General features: G+C 45.1%; 1 protein-coding gene and 1 non-coding gene across 2 annotated transcripts in view; one reads left to right on the top strand and one right to left on the bottom strand.

Annotated features, from left to right (window-relative positions):
* Positions 1-22,141, bottom strand: part of LOC103177232 (rho guanine nucleotide exchange factor 17) — a 207,862-nt gene that overhangs the window by 137,918 nt on the left and 47,803 nt on the right.
* trnaa-ggc lies at positions 5,325-5,396 on the top strand. The gene has a single exon. It is a non-coding gene; the product is annotated as a tRNA-Ala (tRNA).

Here is a 22,141-nt window from a genome sequence, read left to right as displayed (position 1 = left end):
CAAGGCTAACTTTAACTCTGGGTGGCAAAACTCCCAGTTATCGGTTATTAGTCGATTGGCAGGTTGTTTTTCCGGGGGTAATAGTTCCTGTAAAAAAAATTATAAATTGATCACTCAATCCACAACTGTTTGTGGGGACGCTGCTGTGCGCAATTGGCAGCCGCATTGAAGCACTTTGAGACGTCTCGAAGACATGATAAGGCACTATATCAAACGCAAGGGATATTATTGCAATTATTATAATGATAAAAGGCACAGCTGTCATGAAAGCGGGATGTGCCTCAGAATGAAAAGCCACATTCTAACCACTAGAGGGAGAGACTCGGGGAAACGTGTAGAAAATCCAGTCTTAATCTGGAAGCCTATTTTTCGCAGTTTTTTTTATGTTTCCAAATAAAGACCGAGTTTTCCAAAAATCTGCAATAAGATAATGGCCATTGGGCCCCTTTTGGGCAAATAACTGATATTAATCCCAATAATCCTTGCATTTGATGTAAAGTCTTTCACATCAGAAGGAGGTCAGGTGAAGCGTCAAAGGACTTCACAGGATTTACTGTAAAGTTTAGTAATTGACCAGCTTTTCTCTCTGGGGCATTGTTCACCAGGGAACCAGGAAGAGATTCCTTTCTTTTATCAAATAGCGCCATAGGATCTGCAGTGTCCACCTGATCAAGCAGACGGGACCTCAGTTTCATGTCTCAACAACAATTTGCATTTATAGAGCGTCCTTCAGCGGTGGAGGCCGATGCCGAGTCAGGAGGAGGGGGAAGGTGACCGTAGAGACGGTCGAAGAGGAAGGTCTCACCTGCAGTCACTGCGCCCCCAACAACACAGCGTACCCACAACATAGCTCTGGAGGCTCAGTCTAGACTACGTGTGTTCATAGACCCAACATGGAGCTTTAGAACCCGCTGCCTTGTGACACAGAGGAGAGTAGCACCAACTGAGCCAGGCTGAGAAGGAATAAGAAGCAGTTCTGATGAGAAACATCCGCAACAATTTCACCCAGTAACTACTATGCTGTGTCTAATTTGCAGTGATTTGTAAAGGGGGAAAAGTTAACCAATAGAGACTCCTGAAGAAGACCACCTCAGCCAGAATGATGACTATCTTTCCGGTGGGGGTGTGGATCTCGGGGGAAAAGAAAGAGAAACTAGAGGAGGAAAAAAGTTATGTGTGGTTCGTGGTGATTCTACTGGTCCATCGCTCTTTACTGCCTGTCAGACTCTGTTGCCTCAGGTTATTCCCAGGCAGGATATTTATAGCACAGAACTGCGCTTGTGTATCCAGCAGTTTCACAAGCAAAGCATCTACAGCTGTGATCAAGCAGAAAAGACTGGAACGTAACAGTCAGCCCCTCCTTTGGTTCTGTCTGGTAACTTGGGAGGGGGGGAGAAAGAAGGGGGGGAGCAACATTTATGTCTTTGTTTCAATGGTGATGATGCTACTAATATAATGATTCTTGCATTTGATTGAGTGCCTTTCATGTCGGGAGGACGTCTCAAAGCGCTTCACAGGATTTACTGTGAATTGGAGTTACTGTGTATTTTTCTACATGAATGGGGCAGCCAATATGAGCACAGCAACTTCCCGCTAACAGCCGTGATATGAGTGATCCATTTTATCTCAACCGGATCGTTAGTCAGGATCCCAGCCAAGAATGGGACTTCCGAAGTGATAATTATCACATTGATAATAATAATAATCCTTACATTTGATATCGCACCTTTCTTGTGATGTAAGATGTAGTGTGTGTGTGTTTTTGTGGGTAAACACAGAAGCCAATTTACACACAGCAATGCCCCACAAACGGCCATTAGATCAGCTAATTCAGTCCAGACCGGGAATAGAATCTTCTGGGTGTGTAGCTTTGCTCTGGGGCTGTGGCTTTGCCAACTAGGTACTGTAGTTACTCTTGATATTCAACAAAATGCGGTGGCACGGTTACACAGGCATCACTTGAGAACATTTTACTTTAAGGTACAACAACAACTTGCATTTATATAGTGCCCCTCATGCAGGATAGAGTCCCCGAGTGCTTGACAGTGACTGAACCTTCCCCGAGCCGGGAGTGGTGACCCTAGGCACGGTTGAAGAGGAAGATAAGAATCATTTTCCGGATTTAAAATAAACCTCTGGCCTAAAATAACGAGGCCCAAATCCCTGACAGCAATCTTCCCTGTTTAAGCGAGAATGAGAGAAATGGGGATTCTCAGTTATTCTTTCGTTTTAATGATACAAACAAAGTTTCCGGTTACTCGGGACAAAAGATAGAGAGCAGGCAAACAAAAGAGAAGAATTTACTCGTGTCCAGTGCTGCCTTCAGCACAGAGAGAGAGAGAAAGATTACTGGCTGGAGCCCGGATGTGCACTTGAAACAAAAGGGACATGAAGTGTGGGAAAGGTCACATCCCGAGTAAAAATAATAATCCTTGTAATAATAGAATAATATTAATCCTTGCATTGATATAGCGCCTTATCACGTCATCGAGACAATTCAAAACGCTTCACAGGATTTTTTTTTCCTGCGAATTGTAGTTACTGTGAATTTATAGGCAAACTTGGCAGCCAATTTGCGTACGGCGATATTCCACAAACAGTCATGGAAGTGAGTGACCAATTTTATCTGGGGGATTGTTGACCAGGACGCCAGGAGAAATTCCCTTTCCTTTTCAAATCGTACCATGTCATCTTTAACAGTCACCTGAAAAGGCAGGTGGGACCTCAGTTTAACGTCTCATCCGAAGGATGGCACCTCCAACAATGCAATGCCCCCACAGCACTGCATAGGAGTGTCAGCCCAGACTGCGTCAGTTCAAAGACATGGATGTGGGACTTTAGAACCTATTGCTTACCGAATCAGGGGCCAGAGTACTACCAACTGGGCCAGGCTGAATCCCGAAGCCAGGAGATGTAACATCATTCACGTGGAGCGTATATTCACTGCAAAATCCTGAACTAAACCAAACTACAGCTGGAAATGCCACACATGCCGCGAACAAGATTCTCCGTCTTGTCACGTTAAACCGTGCCAGCCTCACGCCCACACCACATGAAAAACATCTGCCTCCTGATGGAAAAACAGAGCCACACTTCAAGCAGAACTGCTGTGCACCAGTGGGATTTGTTACAAATCAATGTAAGAAGAGAGTAATTGCTGTCTTCTTTCAACTTCTAAACTGGTTACATGAGCGCTGGCTTTAACGCTTCTCTATCAAAATAATAATCCTTGCGTGTGATACAGAACCTTTCATTTCGGGAGTACGTCTCAATGCACTTCACTGGACAGACTGTAAATTGCAGTGACTGTAACTTGTAGGCAAACCCAGCAGTCAAATTTGCACACAGCAATGTCCCACAAACAGCCATGAAGTGAGTGACCAATTTTACTTGGGGGATTGTTAGCCAGGAGTGCCACAGGATATTGAATGTCCATCTGAACAAGCAGATGGGGCCTTGATTTTGATGTCTCATCCGAAGGACAGCACCTCCAGCATACTCACTGCACTAGAGTGCCAGCCTGCATATTTGTGTTCCATGTGTTCCTCATATTCCAGTATCTCGTGGGATAGAACAAGGGAATTGCACACAGGTCAGACAGAGAGCGCAACACACACACCCACACACAGTTAGATTGGCAGAGAGAGATATATACACAAACACAGAGAACGATTAACTGTACTGATTTCATATTTGCAATCTGGCCGTCTGCAATCGTGAGGATAGTGGACAGATTCTACACTACACAGTTGCCTGTTCTTTGCTAAAGTGTCCATTCTTCAAAACAATACTGAGTAGACTCCTGCAATCAGCAGACACTGGAGATGGTGATAAGTTGTGAGACACAGGATAATCGACATCCATCCAGCAGGAAAGTGGAGGAAGAAGGTCGATGTGAAAGAACATGCTGTCAAGGAGTGTGCAAGTTCGAAAAGCAACTGTGAATCAGACGCTGATTCAGATGTAAATGGGTCCTTCACACACAGCGGCTTTGAAATTCCACCAAGACTTAGCTTGAAAGACCGTTCCACTCTAACATGAAACCTTGGAAAAAATTCTTAATTTGGAAGCTGTTTTGTCCCCCCAGTTCTTGAAAATATTCAGTTTTCCAACTTAAGACTGATTTAAGAAGGTTCCAAAGTTCTGCACAACCTTAACGTCTTAAACGTAATGGTTTCATATGGCCACAAACACCACAACAATTGCAAGTACTGCCTGACTTTGTCATTCTATCGTTCTCTAGAGTTTCGTTGCATGTTTTCACACACGCACAAGATCACACGAGAGAGGTTTGGATGAAGAAGGCCCTCCTGACCTCCCATTTGATCTCCAGAATATCCACCGTACTGACTACTTTTTGCAGCATCGAACTGTTCCCTAAATAAGAGTCCAGTATCTGAGTCTCGACTCCTCCCTTTCTGGGAATCCATTAAAGTCATTAATTATCCTCTGTGGAAAGAAACACATTCTCGTGCCAGTCCTGAAACTTCCTGCACGTTCCCTTTGAACCAGAACCCTCTTGTTCTGCTGCTGCCTTGGAAAGCTTTGCAATTGCGAGTGGCAAGCTATCAGCTTCCTCCAATGGCCCAGTTGGTAAAGACACTAACTGGTGAGAACAATGGGTAACGCACAGCACAAAGTTAAACCGGTCTGAATCTTGGTCTACAGTGATCTGAGCCGGGGCAGCAGTCAGACGGCTATAATAAGCGTCACTGCCCCAGGGTTAGGGTGGAGAAAATCAGCCAAGGTTCCTGATCACTATCTAACGGCGCTTTGCTGCAACAGCTCATGATGTTGAATCGACATCTGTTGGCTGTGACGTCTCTCCTGACCTCCCATTGTCATCTAACACTCTGAAACGTGCTATCAGATATCAGCCTGGATCAGTCAGTAGCCTCTGGGCCAGAAGGTTGTGGGTTCAAACCACATGTCAGAACTTTGAACTCACAGACCAGGCTGACAGCCCGAATACAGCGCTGGGGGAATCACTACAATGTCGCAGATGCCGTCCTTCAGATGAGCTGTAAAACCAAGGTCCCATCTGCCCAGCCCAGGGGGACGTTAAAGATCCTGTGGCACTATTTTGATAAAAGAGAAGAGGGTTTCTCACAGTGTCCTGGCCAACAACCCCCCCACCCCAATAAACAGGTCGCGCGTTTCATGGCTGCTGGTGCAAATCTTCGCTTGGTACAAATTACAGTTACTACACTTGACAAAAGGGACCAATAAAGTGCTTTGAGACACTTTCTGAGTTTTGCGCCTCAAAAATGCAAGCAAGTAAGCGGCTTCTTATACTATAATTAAGGGGCTTCTTATACTGTAGGAGTCCTGTAGCTCAATGGTTAGAGCACTCGCCTGGCAAACGAGAGACCTGGGTTCAATTCACAGCAGGGCAAAACCTTGGGCGAGTTTCCTTACTCCACACACCTGATAATGATCCCTCAAGAAAAAAAACATTAATAATTTGGTCACTTCAAACCACGACTGTTTGTGGGACACTGCTGTACGCAATTGGCTAACGCCCACAAACATACAGTCAATACACTTTATAGTAAATTCTGTGAAGCGCTTTGAGACGTCTAGAAGATGTGAAAAGCGCTATATCAAATGCAAGGATTATTATTATTATTATTACAATTCCCATTAAATAACCACGGCTGACACTAAGCTCATCCCTGGGACAATTCAGCAAGTGTGGCCAACTTTTTTGGGGTCAGCCGGGTGTCTGACACACGTGGAAACCCATCACCGTGCTTAAGAGTCTCCAAACCAAACTGAGAATTCCATACATCCCACCTATACGTGGAAATCCCTGGAGGGACGCCTCCTGCTTACCTAATCCTGTAAAGTATTAGGTGCAGGTTGGCAGGAGCCAAGGCTTGGGGATCCCAGAGTGTGCGTTGGGTTTAACTGCTGGAGTCTAACCAGCTGAAACCGCATGCTTGCCATTGATATCGCTGTCTGGCAAGCTTTCCTGCTGCTTGTCTAGCTACTGAGGTACTGCTGGAGTCTTAGCATTTTCTTTAAATCTGCCGTGAAATGGGCATTCACGCCACAATGGTTCTCTTTTTGCCTGTCTTCGCTGTAACGACTTTGACGAAGCGAGACCCCCGAAGCGAGTTAAATATTTACTCGGGCACAGTGTGTGCTGTTCCGCAGGATGAAGTGGCCAAAGTTTGAAGAAACGCCACATTACGAGGTTCCTCCAAAAAACAGCTATTCTCGGAGGGGAGGGAGGGAGGGAGAAGCACTTAACACACTATCTTGTGTTACCCTGCGGCTCAAATAGGACGCAGCACCAAATGTTTGGAGTGAACTTCACGGCTGCGAAATCAGAGAAGCAGAGAGCCAATGTCAAGGTTCACAATGGTTCCTTGTCCGCATTCCCCCCCTCAGCACAGCTACCCTCTCAGTCAGGCAAATCTGAAGTTATTGGCGGGCAGATTGCTAGGAGATTCCCAGCTGCCTTGGCAACGGCCTTAATGGAATTCGATCGTATCAACAGCCAAGCGAAAACGAGCAGCACTTCAACCTTCCACCTGAGCCCCACCCTGTCTCTTCCCCCCAAACCCCCCACCCCACCATCATCCTTCCAAGAAAGTGCAGTGAGCGAGCGATCTTTCCTGCGTCAGTAGGTGGGACAATCTCGAGCCAATTATTATTATTATAATACGTGCATTTGGTATAGTGCCTTTCACGTCAGGATGACGAGATGCATTGTGAAGTGTAGCGACTGCGCATTTTTGAGTACTTTGCGTATAGCAACATCCAACAAACAGCCATGAAGTGAATGACCAGTTGGTGGGGGGCGGGGGGGGGGGGGGGGGTCACCAGGAGATCAAGAGAAACTCCCCTGTGCCAGTTGGTTACGAACCCCTAACCTACAAACAGTTTGGTCCAAAGAAGGAATCGAAGCCCACGTGACACTCCATCCAGTAAAAGGTCCGCAGGTTTTCAATGATCGTTGAGTCAATAAAAGTGATCTGTCATTACTGGAAAAAAGCTAGGACCAGCTTGGCCTGATCTGTTGCCTGGAGATAATATACATCTGTTCGTCCTCCAACCCCGTCCATGTGAGTTGGTCAACAACACCAAGTCATGTCCCAAGGCGCTGCCAATGGTAAAAGGAAACTCCAGGTATTTTATCAGAGCATCTTATCTGCCTGATTGTCGCTCATTCTCTTACATTACACATCCCTATAACAGTGGTCTTGAGCAGGGAAATGAACAAAGGAAGCAGATTGAGCTCGTGATTGGGCTTTCCTCGTACACTTAACAGGTTGATAACGCAAATAATCTGCCCACTATTTTCAGTGTATGTGATCGAATTCAAGATTCTCATCCTCACCTACAAGGCCATTCACGGCCTTGCTCCCTCCTACCTCTCCGACCTACTGTTCCCCTACTTACCTGCCCGTACCCTCCGTTCCTCTGGCTCCGGTCTGCTCCACATCCCCCGCCCCAACCGCCCTACCATCGGTGGCCGGGCCTTCAGCCTCTCAGCCCCGAGGCTCTGGAACTCTATCCCCCAGTGCCTTCGCCGCTTCCTCCCTTTTCTCCTTCAAGGCCGGTCTCAAGACCTTTCTCTTTGACCTTCAGCCTTCAACTCCCCTCTCAACTCTCTACCCCCCCTCACTCCCTCCCTTCCCTCCCCTCACCCTGACCATTTCCCCCCAATGCTCGGGTCCCGACCCAACTGTCCAGCGCCTTGGGACGTCCTCCCGACGTGAAAGGCGCTCTATAAATGCAATCTTGTTGTTGTTGTTGTTGTTGTGTGCATCAGTCACCGACCTCGCCGCATGGAAATATAACAATCAATAATGTGCAACCAATAATCATAAAAAGGCATCTCAAAGCACTTGACAGGAAATCACTCTCAAGTGCAATAACTATGTATTTGTCGGAACAAAGCAAATCAATTACAACTTGCATTTATATAGTGCCATTCACACAGGAGTATCTCCAGCAAATAGACGTCTCAAAGAGATGACAAGGAGCTTCATCAAATGCAAGGATTATTATTATTATTATTATTGTCACAAATGGACCAATCCAACTAATTTATCTGCAGGATTTCTGGTCAGGACACTAGGTTCCTTTCACATAGGGAGGATTTCCCAAAGTGATTCACAGGATTTTACTGTGAAGTGCAGTGACTGTGTATTTTGTGACAGCTAAGAAGCACACAGAAACAAGAGTTATCGTCTCATGCCAAGGACGGCACCTCCGACAATGAGGCGTTCCTCCAGCACTGCATTGCAGTATCAGCCTGGACTGTGAGCTCAAAGTCCCGACATGACACGGGACTTGAACTCACATCCACAACACACAACATATCATCTGAAGAACGGCACCTCAGACAAAAATGAACTGGAGCACGGAGCACTGAAGGATTCGTGGGTGATTCTTTCAACTTGATTTTAAAATCCTGTAAGCAAACACTAAGGAAGGCCCAAGGCTAAGTTTCCTCAAACGAAAACACATGACTTGGCATTCCAACTAAGTAGCGTCGCTATTTATCTCCCAGGGCAAAAGATTCTTTTAACATATTTTATGTAACCTTCTATTCATGTAACAAGAAACATACAGCGGCCCTAGGCTCACATATCAGTTATAAGCTTTTCAAACAGCAATGAATCGGTTCCCCTGGTTACAATGTATTAAAACATTCGTCTGTTATAAATGAATTTGGATTATACTGATGTCAAAATATTTCTCTGGTAGCTGCCCTGTCTGTTCCCTTTGGTTTGTACTGAGGACAAATCCAGCGAGCAAGGTGCGTCTGAAGTTGTCTAATGGGCAAACTATCCCCATTTAAACCAATCTTGCTGTAGCTCGAGAATCCATTGATATTGAAGCCCACTGGTTAAAAGGTGAAGAAGGCCAATGCTTAACAAATTGGAGCAAAGGACTGACAGAACATTGCTACAAATATTTTGCAAAGTGAGCAGGCAGTGTGGCAAGTTAAGTGGCGGTGACCAGTTAAGCCAGGGTCGAGTTATCAGGAGTCTACTGTATATGACTGTCACATCCCTGGAACGCCCTACCAACATCTCTCCACCTAAACCCATCACTGTTTTCAAAATCTTTCTAAAAAATGACCTGTTCACCTGAGCTTTCTGTCAAATCTCTCCTATCTCCCCTCCTGCTTGTCCTAGGTGTCAGGCTAGCTCAGTTGGTAGCACTTTACCTCTGAGTTAGAAGGTTGTGGGTTTAAACCCCACATTGTAATTTTCAACACACAAGTCTAGGCTGACACTCCAATACAGCCCTGGGGGAGGGCGACATTGTTGGAGGTGATGAAATTGGGTGAGATGTTAAACCGAGGTCCCATCTGCCTGTTCAAGGGACATTAAAGATCCCATGGCACTATACAAAAAGCGAAGGGAGTTTTTCCCAGTGTCCTGGCTATCAATCCCACAGATAAAATTGGTCTATCACTTCCTGGCTTTTGTGGGACAATGCTGTGTGCAAATTGGCTGCTGTGTTTACCTTCAAAATATACAGTCACTACACTTTACAGTAAGATCCCATGAAGTACTCTGAGATGTCTCAATGACATGATAAGGTCCTGTGACAAATATAAGGTTTATTATTATTTAAGAGACTTAACCTATTGCAGACCAGATAATACAGAAGAAGGACAACAAATTACATTTGTATAGCGCCTTTCACGTCGGGAGGACGTCCCAAGCTGCTGAGATGGAAGAGTCCTGAGTTGGAGGTCCACGTGAGTAGATGGTTGAGATGATGATGCAGTGATATGTTTGTAAGTAGGCATGGAAGGAGTTAACCCTTGACGGAGCAAACGAAAAAGAACTATAAATATGGCTTCAAACAGCCCTTAAAAAGGAACGCTTTGTGCTTTTGGCTTTGATTTTTTTCTCTCTCTCTTTTAAACAAATAAAGCTTGTGGATATGGTTTCTTCCCTCACTGATTAAGAGCGCCGCTGCGTGTGAACTCAAATTTCACTTGAGCTTCGTCGCTCAATCATAGGTTTGTTTCGGAGAGAAATCCATTTGTTAGTCAAAACACTGATACAAAGATGGTGCAGGTCACACAAGTGGTGTAGCTGCAATGGGTCACCAGAGTTCAAGCTCTCAACTTTCACCCACATTCATTAAAATACACCAAACACTGGGGAAACCGAATGGGACTCCTCACACTGTCAGCCCTGACTGGAGGCCTGCTTTCACCTTTTAATCCTTTGACTCACTAGGTACCTCAAGCACTGCCTGCACATTCAGCAGCACAAAGGCTAATCTGAAGGGGACAGGAGTTATTTGATCAAGATTAACAGCAGAAGGTGGCAAACGTGACAGGTTTGATTCAATTGGCTTCCTCAATGCGGACTGTAACAACAACAACAACGACGACCACTTGCGTTTATACAGCGCCCCCTCAAGCAGGGTGCTGAAGATGGATAAGGAGGGTGCAAGACAGAGGGATAGAGCAAGAGTGCTCCGGAGTCTCAGGCATTTTTCGTCCTTTTTTTTCTGTAAGAGAAAAGCGGATGCCTTCTGCACCCATTCAGCTATTGGGGGGGACAACAACAACTTGCATTTATATAGTGTCCTTCCCACAGGAGGTTCTACATGAAAATACAAATCAACATCAATAACACTAAATTGCATTTACATAATGCCTTTCATGTCGGGAAGACCAATAAGTCGATCAATAATTGAGAGTAGTTTGGTTATGAACCTACAAGAGCGCTGGGGATGTCACAGGTGGAGACACTCTCACATATGGGTCAGAATCCACCTCCACAACATTATACAAACAGAAACTTGGGACATTTCTGTTTACAACTTGACTGCCGTGTTCTCCTACAAATACAATCCACTTTACACTATATCCTGTGAAGTGCTTTGAGACGTCTCGATGATGCGATGATAATAATAATCCTTGTATTTGATATAGCGCCTTATCACGTCTTCAAGACGTCTCAAAGCGCTTTACTGAATATATTGTAAAGTGAATTGACTGTATATTTTGTGGGTGAAATGTGGCAGCCAATTACACACAGCAGCGTCCCACAATTGGTCGTGGATTGAGTGGCCAAATTATTATTATTTTGTTTTGGAGGGATTATTACCCACAGACAGAGATCCGCCAATCGACTAACAACCGGGTTCCTACTTACTGCTAGGCAAACAGAGGCGTATGGATTAAGGAAACTTGGCTATTGTTTTCCCCACCCTGGAATCAAACCAAAAACCCTCTCGCGAGGTGAGCGCTCTAACCAATATGCAACAGGTCTCCCCAATATATTGACTATGATCTACCATTGCACTGGACACATTCTACAGAAACACCGTACAACATCACCAAAACCTACCAAACACTGTTCATGGAAAAACTTACCACGAGTGGCAATAGGCTGTTTGATACAGTGTAGGAAATGTTAGAGTTGCATCTTTGCCTCTCCTGTGCCTGGTCGGAGATCAGACTTTGTGTGATTGATGCAGCAAATCACTTCAGCAAGACAGCGAATGGAAAGACACGCTCACTTTGTGACTCGGTGCCAGTATATAAAGCGAGAGCCTTAGCATTCTGGGTTGTACATGGCTGGAGTGAGTAAGTGAGTTTTAAAGCACAACCACATGTCATTCTGAGGAACCCTTCATTCAGTGCATATCCATGGTACAGAATGTTTATCACCCCTTATTCCGTCTCCCCCTCCCACCCCACCTCGCCCACTTAGACTTCGATTAAGGTCAGGATATCTAGCAGTGTGTTCCACTCGTGCTTTTCTGCAATCACAGTAATTGGTAAACAAACAGGAAAGCACAGACTCCCTGTTCGCTTCCAAACATGAGGTCGAGTGAATCAGCCCTTGACTTGCAAGACAAGACTGAAGAATTTCTTGATGATTCAAGAAACACCTTTATACATTTGCCTACAAAATGGAGGAATTCCGTAGCATAGCGGTTAGCATGTTCGCCTTGCAAGCAAGAGGACCCGGGTTCGATTCCCAGGTAGGGCAAAACCTTAGGCAAATTTCCTTACTCCACATGCCTCTGTTTACCTACCAGTAAGCAAGTCGATTGGCAGATTGCTTTTCCGGGGGTAATAATCTCTTCAAAAAATAAATAAATAATAATTTGGTCACTCAATCAACGACTGTTTGTGGGACAGTTTCACCCACTAAATATAGTCCATTCACTTAATAGTATATTCTGTGAACCATTTTGAGACTTATCAAAGACGTGATAAGGCACTATATCAAATGCAAGGAATATTAAATAAAATATAATATACGGTCACAACACTTCATAATGAATCCAAAGAGCCTTGGGACGTCCTCCCGACGTGAAAGGCATGACACCAAATGGAAGGATTATTATTATAATATTATACACTGGATTCACCTTAGATGCACTGCGGAAATCATTGCATGGTCAGAGATGCCGTCAGTCAGATGAGACGCTAAAATTCAGGTGAACGTTAAAGTTTCACTCAGTAGCATGATTTGAAAAAATAGCCATTCATTACCCATTCACCTCAAAGATGTTTCTCGGTCCCACTTCCATGCAAAATGGCAGTCATTTTAGCCTTAAAAAAAGTCATTACACTTGACAGTAACTGTTTGTGAAACATTGAGCATTTTCAACATGATAAAGTGCTATAAAAACAAACCTATCCACAATGGACGTACATTGTACAGTTTAAAGAGCGCACTACCTACACTGGCAGTGAACCCTGAATTTATGTGAGTTGTTCATCAAATAACCAGTCTGAGTTTGAGCACCACAGATATACAATCAGCGTGGATTCAGCCAACATCCCTCATCCAGCTAACGGGAGTTTAAGCCTTTTCCGTAAGAGTTGATTCCACTTAATAACCACTTAATAAATGTACATTTCCTCTTAAGTTAAACTGTTCAGCGCAGAAAACCACTTCCATCTAACCCACAACGTGTAATTGTACAGTACATAATCCTATTACAATCCGATCCACCCAATGTTTTTTTCTCTAACTGCCTTGTGTTGTATAGATTACCAAACGGAAGCTGTTGTTGGCCAGAGACAGATCACAAATTGCATTTATATAGTGCCTTTCACGTAGGGAGGATGTCCTAAGAAACTGGACAAGTTTTTTCTGCCTCTGTGTTAAGAGTGTCCATCCATTCTGTGAACCACTGGAGTCTAACTAGTTAAAACCAAAGAGCTTGCCTTTGAGAGCACTGTCAGGCAAGCTTCCCACTGCTTCTCCAGCTACAATTACCCTCCCCATTTGGGGCTTTGGCTTTCATGGTTAACAGGAGTCGAGTGGGAAGAATCATCCCAGTTAATGGCCTTATTGGAAAAACCACCAACAGTTTGCCAGGGCTGCTTTAGTCCTGCATTAAGTTGATGAAAGGCTTTGGATTTCATGTATTTAACTCTTGTGGAGTCCTTAGCTCAGTGGTTTGAGCACTCGCCTCACAAGCAAGAGACCTGGGTTTGATTCCCGGAAGGACGAAACATTGGGCAAGTTTCCGTACACCGCACGTCTCTGTTTATCTAGCAGTCGATTGGCGGATCGCTTTTTCAGGGTAATAATTCCTTCAAAAAAAAAATAATAATAAATTGGTTACTTCAATTCACAACTGTTCGTGGGACATTGCTGTGCGCAACTGCCTGCCGCATTTCACCCACAAATATACAGTCAATTCACCTTACAGTGAAGCGCTTTGAGACGTCTTGCAGATGTGATAAGGAGCTATATCAAATGCAAGGATTATTATTATTGTACCTGAAGTCCTGCAGCCCTGAGAACCTCTAAGTTATACAGCAGGATGGTCCAACTGGCGGCCCATGGGCCACATCCAGCCCACTGGCCAATTTAATCCAGTCCCCCCACTCCCTCCATTTCATCCGGGATGGAAGTCACACTTCACTGTAAAATCCTGCAAAGTGTTTTGAAATATTTTCATGAGTTGATAAATTGCTGCATTCAATGCATTTTGTGGGCAAACATGGCAGTCAATTTGCACACAACAATGTCCCTCCCACAAGCAGTCATGAAGTGGATGACCAATTTGGATTTGGTGGGGGATTGTCGGTCAGGACACTAGGAGAAACTCCCTTCTCCTTCGGAATATAACCGCCTCAACCAGCAGAGGGGACCTCAGTTTAATGTTAATGTCAGTTTAAGCGCTCTGGGACGCTACCCTGCTTGAGGGTCTCTATATAAATGCAAATTCCCAGGGCAGGATTGTAGCATCAGCCTAAATATTATAATAAGCCTTCAAAGCCAAAGGTTATTTAACTGGCAGAACACGTGGCTGGCCTTGTGACTGTAAGGTGATGTGTGTTTGCCTTTTTGTTCATAAAAGAATAGGCGATTAAGATATTTTGAGGTTCGTGTTGCGTGACTAATGCTCATTACTGGCAAATTAATGGTACATGGCCACTGGACGAAAGGTGAAAGGTCATTCTGGATCACCTGAATGCTACAGAATTTAAGCAAAGGAGCTTTCGCTTAAATCACAGAATGCATTGCCTGAGCAGTGAATGAAAATACAATAGTATAATGGTATTGTGGAGTCCCGGATCTTAGTGGTGATCGCGTTTGCTTCACAAGCAAGAGAACGCGGGTTCGATTCCCGGGACAAAACCTTAGGCAAGTTTCCTTACTCCGCACTCCTCTGTTTACCTCGCAATGAGTAGGAACCCAGTTGTTCGTCAATTGACGAATCGCTTTCCGGGGGTAATAATCCTCCCTTCCCCGCCAAAAAAAAATTTGGTCACTCAATCCACGATTGTTTGTGGGACACTGCTATGCGCAATTGACTGCTGTGTTTTGCCCACAAAGTATACACATTTGTCAAGTCAATCCACTTTACAGTATATTCTGTGAAACGCTTTGAGACGTCTGAACGACATGATAAGGTGCTATGTCTAAATGCAAGGATTATTGTTGTAAGAAACTCTTTCCTTTGTGCAAATTTCATTAAAACTCATCTCTTTGACCGTGCTTTGGGATGTCCTCCCGACATGAAAGGCGCTCTATGAATGAAATCTTGTTGTTGTTGTTGTTGTTTTCAGTCATCTCCCCACCCAGGGCTAGTGCCCAGTCACCTGTGTAAAGCACTTTGAAGTGTGACGCAGAAGGCGCTATATAAAATTGTTTTATATTGTGTATATAATAATAATCATTGCATTGGATTATTCAACGCCTTGGGACGTCTTCCTGATGTGAAAGGCGCTCTATAAATGTAACTTTGTTGTTGTTGTTGCTGTGGATACAGCAACTTATCATGTCATCAAAACATCTGAAAACACTTTGCAGGATTTTACAATGAAGTGTAGTGATTGTGTATTTTGTAAGTAAAGGCGGCAGCCAATTTGCGAACAGATAAAAGAAGTGAAATATTGAAGTACTGTTAAACTTTGGTATCACAAGCAACGTGTTCATTTCTAAAGCCCATAATTCTAAGTTTGCCCAGTCACAGTCACACCACTTTACAGTATACCCTGCAAAGCGCTTTGAAGCATCTCGGTGACGTGGTAAGGCCCTGTCTGAAATGCAAGGTTTATTATATTATTATTACTCATGTTTTAGATGTGGTTTGGTTTCAAGGTTACTTGCCTTTTTTTTTTGCAAATGATTCTTTTCCGCCTCATTGTGAATCATTTCTTGAAGGAGATAGTTGATAACTGACCTCTCCTCGGGACACTCAGCAATAGAGCTCGCTCTGCCATTTTATATTTTAGATAACATTTTATGTATTTTATGTATTCTGGAGAGACTAGAGAAACTGGGATTATTCTCCTTAAGAGCAGACAAGGTTAAGGGCAGTTTTATTAGAGGTGTTCAAAATTATGAGGTGTTTTGGCAGATGGGCCAGTAAACAGAGGACACAGATTTAAGATAATTGGCGAAAGAACCAGAGGGGAGATGAGGAGAATTTTTTTTAAAAAACAATGAGTTGTTACGATCTGGAATGCACTGCCTGAAAAGTGATGAAAGAGGATTCAATAATAACTTTCAAAAGGGAACTAGAAATATATTTGAAAAGAAAAAAATTGCAAGGCTACGGGGAAAGAGCAGGGGAGAGGAACTAATTGGGTAATTCTTTTGAAGAGCCAGCACAGGCACGATGGGCCGAATAGACTTCTATGATTCTATAAAATTAATCTAAAATATAAAATGTTAGATATAATATAAAAACAACAAGATTACATTTCTTTAGCGCCTTTCACGTCGGGAGGATGTCCCAAGGCACTGGACAGTGGACAGCATTTCAGACCCGAGCTGGGGTCAGGGGGGGAGAAGGGAGGGGAGGGGAAGGGAGGTGGCCGATGGCATGGTCGAAGAGGAAGGTTTTGAGGCAGGACTTGAAGGAGGCTAAGAAGGGGGCGAGGAGGAGTGATTGGGGGATGGAATTCCAGAAGCTGGGGGCAGAGTGGCTGAAAGCTTTCTCGCCAATGGTGGGGCGGGTGGGCCAGGGGAAGTGGAGCAGGCTGGATGTGGGGAAGAAAAGACAGTTGAGGGTCAAACTAGACCCCCAGGTTCCTGACTGGCTGGTGAGTTGAAGTGTGCAACCATGGAGGTTGATGGTGCCAGAGCCTGAGGTGCTGAGGCGCTTGTGTGAGCCAATCAGGAGGGCCTCAGTCTTCTTCACATTCAACTGTAGGAAGTTTGCCCTCATCCAGGACTTGGTGTCCGACAGACAGTCTGTCAGGACAGCAGTGGTCCTGGAGTTGAGGGTGGAGGCAGAAAGATAGAGTTGGGTGTCATCCGTATACATATGGAAGTTGACCCCATGTCTGCGGATGATGTCACCAAGGGGGAGCATAGAGATATTAAAGAGGAGAGGGCCAAGGACAGAGCCCTGGGGACACCTGACGTGACAGTGCGGGCGCTGGAGGAGAAACCGTAGAGGCAACAAAGTAGAGACAGTGAGAGAGATAGGATTATATATCTATATAAAAAATAATGTATAGAATATTTTAGATACAAAATATACCATTTTAGATTTTAGTTTTATTTTAGATCGTGGCAGATCTTTTAAGTAAGGGAGTTCCTCTCGGTGTCCTGGCCAACAATCCTCCAGATTAATTGCTTGTTCACTTCAGTGCCTGTTTGTGGGACCTTGCTGTGTATAAATTGGCCGCCGCGGTTGCCCATAAATACCTATAAATACACAGACATCGAGACTCCGCAACGTCATTGACGCTAAATCAAACACAAGGATTATTATTACAGTAGACACCCGTCAGGTTGCATACAGTTCCAACCTGCTTTATAATGCAGCTATCAAGCGAGACCACCCGCGGGTCAGTGCTTGTTAAGACGTGAGCCCTGGGCGAAGGGAAATATATAAATAGAGTGTGATTGCTCCATATCATGACATTACTCATCACATGTTACTGATGGGTAATTGAGGCAGGGAACTGGACTCATTTAAAAAAAAACAGCCTGATGCTGGTGATGGGTATTCTGGAAGAATGGGATTGAATAATAATAATAATTCTTATATATGGTATAGTGATTTATCATGTCATTGAGACGTCTCAAAGCTCTTCACAGGATACTGTAAAGTGAATTAACTGTGCATTTTGTGGGCAAAACATGGCAGACAATTGCGCACAGCAGTGTCCCACAAACACTCGTGGATTGAGTGACCACATTTTTTTGGGGGGAAGCGATTATCACCCCTGGATAGCAATCCACCAATCGACTAACAACCGGGTTCCTACTTACTGCTAGGTAAACAGGCATGTGCAGTAAGGAAACTTGCCTATTCCGGGAATCAAACCTGGGTTCTCTCACTTGTGAAGCGAGCATGCTAACCACTACACTACGGAACTCCACAAATGGACTGAAGGATCTTCTTCCGAACCAATCTTGTGATCTTATTTGTGCATTTTGCATCCATCAAGCCAACCAGAACAGGCCCAAACCAGCAAAGATTGACGACCTGCGCTTCTCCTCATGAACGGAATATTGTAATAAGGGAAAAGATCCAAAAGTCAGGCCTGAATGTTCGGAAAATTTTAGCCACTGAACCACAAGACAATATGTAACTAGCTTACTGAAGAGTCCTGGCAAGATCCAGCTGAAAGCTCGTTCAGAACAATCAAGACTCTTTTTTTAATTTCCTTCTCTTTTCCCCTCAAGGGTAGCTGTGTCAAAGGGGGTTTTGATTAACACTACCTCAGCCTTGGTTAAAGGGTAGCCATGGTCTTTGATGAAGAGGCTGACTAGTGGGGCTCCTGGCAACAACACAATCAAATGACTACAAGTTTTGAGAACAACTATAAACTGGACCCTCTCAATGCATCAATGTCTTTGAAAATAAATAGTGCTCAGTGAGCCAGCAACTCTCACAGCTCAGTGTAAATCACATTGACGCTAACTTAAAAACAGTAATCAGTCCCAACTCGGAGACAAAGTGAGCAAAAGCAATGAGTAACCAAGTACAACCCCGTATTTATATAGCTCCCTTCACACAAGTAGCATCTCGGAGCACTTAACAGCGGTGTAATTTGACGCAGAGCTGGAAAAAGAGCAGAGGTGACTGAAGACACGTTTGAAGAGGAAAGTCTTCAAGTGTGATTTGAAGAGGGCAACGGGGGGGCAAGATTGAGGGATTGAGATAGGAAGTTCTAGAGAATTGGGGAGTAGTGGCTGAAAGCACAGCTGCCAATAGTGGAGCGGAGGGGACAAGAGAATTTCAGAAGACCCAAGCCAGCTTGCATCTAGGCTTCTCAAACTCTGTACTGGAGCAGTGAATCTTTACATTTGGGCTCAAGATAATAATAATAATAATCATCATCATCCTTGCATTTGTTTAAGTACCTATAATTTAAAATGTCTAAATACGCGTCACGGATAAGTGCTGACAAGTGTAGCAACTGTTTATTTGCAGGCAAACACAGCAGCCAATTTATAGAGTCCTAATTTGATATAGCAGCTTATCACCTCTTCGAGACATCTCAAAGCGCTTCACAAATTACACTGCACAGTGTAGTGACTGCGTATCAATAGTGACAGAAGTGAATGGATTCATCAGTCCTAGATTCACATTAAATCCTGTGAAGCGCTTTGGCCTGTCCTGCTGAAGTGAAAGGCGAGATACCAAATGCAAGGATTATGATTATTATTATATAGGGATTGAGAAAGTAAACGCAGAACAGGGAGTTTATGGAGCAATGCCGTTTTGAATAACTACAGAGTGTACGTGTGTCAGTAAATTATAATAGTCCATGACTGTAACAGTAGCCATGTGGTTGAAGAGTAACCTACAACATCCAATCACAAAAGGTTATGTGGATTCTTTGAAATGTGTTTTTTTTTACAAATTTCTGCCAATTCAACCACTATTGTGATTTTGGAATCATTTGCTTTTACAAAACATATAGAAACTACAAAAACAACAACATGTTATATAGAAACTAGAACAACAACAACTTGCATTTCTATAGCGCCTTCACGCCAAAGGCGTCTTGGAGCGATTAACATTGGCAGAGTCCAATGCCAAGCCAGGGGGAGGGAGAAGGTGACCGTAGGCATGATCGAAGAGGAAGGTCTTCATGCGCGACCTGAAAATGGGGAGAGATGGGGCAAGGAGAAGGGATTGAGGGAGAGAGTTCCATAGCTTCGGGGTATAGTGGCTGAAAGCATGGCCGCCGATGGTGGGGCGGAGGGTCCTGGGGACAAGCAAGAGGCTGGAGCCATTCGAGCGGAGGCAGCCGGTAGTGGTGTAGGGAGAGAGCAGGTTGAAGAGGTGGGCAGGTGCCAGAACAACAACAGTCTGCATTCATATAGCGTTCTTCAAAGGGGTAGCATCTCAGAACCAAAGAAATTCACAGTACAGAAGGTGGCTCAGCCATTCTGCCCATTGTGTCTGTGCTAACTGTAAGTGACGTGCACCACACAGTTACATTTCTTGTGCTATTCACTAAACTCTGCTCATGTTGAGGTTAGCACTTTGTGACGAGTCAGATTACAAGAGCTTAAACCCATTGTCATACATCAGTAAACAGCAGTCACAAAGCATCAACCTGCTTTGCTCCTGGTTCTATTTCTTAGAATAGGATTTACATTTATAACAGCGTCTTTCACATCGGGAGGACACCTCAAAGCGCTTGACAATGCTGGCTGGGCACCTGAGCTGAGGGGGGCTTCGGGGAGTGGAAAGATGACCAAAATATGGTCAAAGAGGTTACTGTTTGAGATGACCCTTGAATGAAAGGAGAGAGTAACATGAGATGCATAACAACTGCGAATGACACAGTCTCCCAGCCTCTCACTTGCCCCAACCCTAATACCAGACAACTCCCCAGCACTTGAAAGAACCTTAACTGAGCCCTGGAGCTACAAACTCAAGAAGTGTAATGTGACGTCTAGTCTTACTTCAACCTAAGCCAAGGGACTACAACAACAACAACAACAAGATTCCATTTATAGAGCGCCTTTCACATCGGGAGGACGTCCCAAGGCACTGTACAGTTGGGTCAGGACCCGAGCATTGGGGGGAAATGGTCAGGTGGAGGGAAGGGAGGAGGCGAGGCGGGGGTAGAGAGTCGAGAGGGGAGCTGAAGGCACGGTCAAAGAGAAAGGTCTTGAGACCGGCCTTGAAGGAGGAAAGGGAGGAGGCGGCAAAGGCACTGAGTTCCAGAGCCTAGGGGCTGAGAGGCTGAAGGCCCGGCCACCGATGGTAGGGCGGTTGGGGCGGGGGATGTGGAGCAGACCGGAGCCAGAGGAACATAGGGTACGGGCAGGTAGGTAGGGGGATAGTAGGTCAGAGAGGTAGGAGGGAGCAGCTTTTGGAGGGAGGTGCTGGGAAGGCCGGCGAGGAGAGAGTTCCCATAGTCCAGCCTTGAGGTGATAAAGGCGTGGACCAGTGTTTCAGCAGCGTGAGGGGTGAGGTAGTGCCGTAGTCTGGCGATGTTCCGGAGGTGATGGAAGGCGGTGCCAGTTGTGGTGCGGATGTGAGGGAGAAAGGGCAGCTCAGGATCGAACAGAATGCCGAGGTTCCTGATGGCTTTGAGAGGTGGAGAGTGCAGCCTTGGATGCTGATGGTGTCAGCGCCTCAGGTGCGGAGGCGCTGACGCGAGCCAATCAGGAGGGCTAGGATAAACTATGAAGACTGTTTCGCACAAGCCTACAGCAAAGCAGTTTAATGCTCACCCAAAACACTCAAAGCAGTGGAACACATCTCATAATATTAAGCTTATCACACTACAAATCCTTGAAGACCAAATTTAATTATGCAGTATCAAAAGACACTTGAGCTTAATTGGCTGCCACATTTCGCCCACAAAAATACAGTCAGTCCACTTTACAATATATTTTGTGAAGCGCTTTGAGACATTTCAACGATGTGATAAGGTGCTATATCAAATCCAAAGATTATTATCATGTGAATGGCATGACATAACTGTAAATGGCAACCTTTCCTAGTTTCCTCTCCAATAGCTGGCACACATCCTATGCAGTGTTATAACAACAACAAAATGACATTTATAGAGTGCCTTTCACGTCAGGAGGACGTCCCAAAGCGCTGAACAGTCAGGTGTCAGGGCCCGATCATAGGGGTGGGGTAAGGATGAGGGACGGCAGAGAGATGGGAGGGAGACCAAAGGCACGGTCGAAGAGAAGGGTCTTGAGACCGGCCTTGAAGGAGGCAAGGGAGGAAGTGACGCGAAGGGACCGCGGGATGGAGTTCCAGAGTGTGGGGGCAGAGAGGTGAAAGCCCGACCACCGAAGGGAAGAGTTGGGAAGGCCGATAAGGAGGGAGTTCCTGTAATCGAGCCTCGAGGTGACAAATGCGTGTGTGAGGGTTTCGGCAGCCCGAGGGGTGAGGCAGTGGCGGAGTCTGCCAATGTTGCGGAGGTGGTGATAGGCAGTGCTGGTCATAGCGCGGATGTGGGGAAGAAAGGAAAGTTCAGGGTCAAACAAGACATCCAGGTTCCTGACTGGCTTAGTGAAGTTGAGTGTGCATCCGTGGAGGCTGATGCTGCCAGAGCCTGAGGTGCGGAGGCACTGGCGCGAGCCAATCAGGAGGGCCTCAGTCTTGCTGACGTTGAGTTGGAGAAAGTTGGCCCTCATCCAGGACTTGATGTCGGACAGGCAGTCGGTCAGGATGCCAGTGGTCCTGGAGTTCAATGTGTAGGCAGAGATAGAGTTGGATGTTATCC

The sequence above is a fragment of the Callorhinchus milii genome, unplaced genomic scaffold (assembly GCF_018977255.1).
Source record: "Callorhinchus milii isolate IMCB2004 unplaced genomic scaffold, IMCB_Cmil_1.0 Scaffold4, whole genome shotgun sequence".
NCBI classification, from domain to species: Eukaryota; Metazoa; Chordata; class Chondrichthyes; order Chimaeriformes; family Callorhinchidae; genus Callorhinchus; species Callorhinchus milii.
Note: the sequence above shows the minus strand (reverse complement) of the source record. Positions and strands in the feature narration are given on the sequence as shown.